This window comes from Priapulus caudatus, unplaced genomic scaffold, assembly GCF_000485595.1.
Source record: "Priapulus caudatus unplaced genomic scaffold, Priapulus_caudatus-5.0.1 Scaffold2655, whole genome shotgun sequence".
NCBI lineage: Eukaryota > Metazoa > Priapulida > Priapulimorpha > Priapulimorphida > Priapulidae > Priapulus > Priapulus caudatus.
The window spans coordinates 11,612-12,720 of record NW_014579716.1 but is presented as its reverse complement, the minus strand read 5'-3'; the positions used below and the strand labels follow the sequence as shown (position 1 = coordinate 12,720).

At 52.3% G+C, this 1,109-nt stretch overlaps 1 protein-coding gene across 1 annotated transcript in view; it reads right to left on the bottom strand.

Moving 5' to 3' along the window:
* Positions 1-1,109, bottom strand: part of LOC106818924 (DNA replication licensing factor mcm2-like) — a gene marked incomplete at its 3' end in the record, with an annotated part of 17,067 nt that overhangs the window by 12,677 nt on the left and 3,281 nt on the right.

The window sequence follows — 1,109 nt, the reverse complement described above, 5'->3', positions numbered from 1 at the left end:
CACGCACGCACGCACGCACGCACGCACGCACGCACGCAAGCACGCGCACAGGCACACACGTATATACGCTGACTTTTGCTTTTGGGGTCGCCCCCGATATCGCCGTTTTCGGGGGCTCTTTTTGGCATTTCGGGGGCAAAATCGCCTGCCGCCCCCCGTGTATTTTTTCCCCTGGTCAGGAGGGAACGTTGCAAGTCGCTGCACATGTCACGGGTGGGGGGGGGGTGTACGTGTTTTCAGACAGCATAGATTGGCAGGCACTAGCACTACTGAATTAAAGAGTTGAGGGACATCATCTGTGCTGACAATCCAGCAGGCAGGCAAGTTGGGAGAGAAGGCAGGAGGGTTGCGCGCAAGTGGGCAGGCAGGGAGGCAGGTGGGCAGGCAGGCAGGCGAGCAGGCAGGCAGGCAGGCGGGCAGGCTAACAGGCAGACACATGTAAAGGCAGAAGACAGATGGGAATGCAGGTGGGTGTGCAGTGAGATGGACCTATCAAGATGCATAAACAGCGCCTGAAGTGGGGGCAAAATTTTTTTTTTGGGGGCGAGTACATTTTTTTTGTCACTGGCCCAAATGCATTGTTGGAGGCCCAAATTTTATACAGCAGCGCATCTGAGCCAGTGCACATAGAGCGAGTGCGCGCGATCTGAGCGGGCTCAGCTAGGCACCCTGATTCTCACCGGTCTCACTGCTAGCATAATGTATCCATTACTATGCCACACTAGCGTTATACAGCGGGCATAGCATACACGCGTATAAGCAAGCGTGGCCGATCAGGGTGGGCTCAGGTCAGCGATACATGTACATAAACGTGATGTTATACATTGTATCAAGCTAGCCAGACAACGCATCTAGACATGTATGTTTGCAGTGTATAGCGGGAGAGTCGAAGACTACCAGTCTACCCCGCAGTCAGCAAGCTCGGTCGGAACGAAAATGCGCGAGCTTGCACCGGAGTCCATGCTAGGATACAATCAGACCATGGTCTGATTGTATCCTAGCGTGGACTCCGGTTTAGGATTATGATTAGTTAGTAAACAAAGAACAACTCAAACATATCAGTAAATTTGTTTATGTGTTGAAATATTGGCAGTCGCCCAAACTTTTTT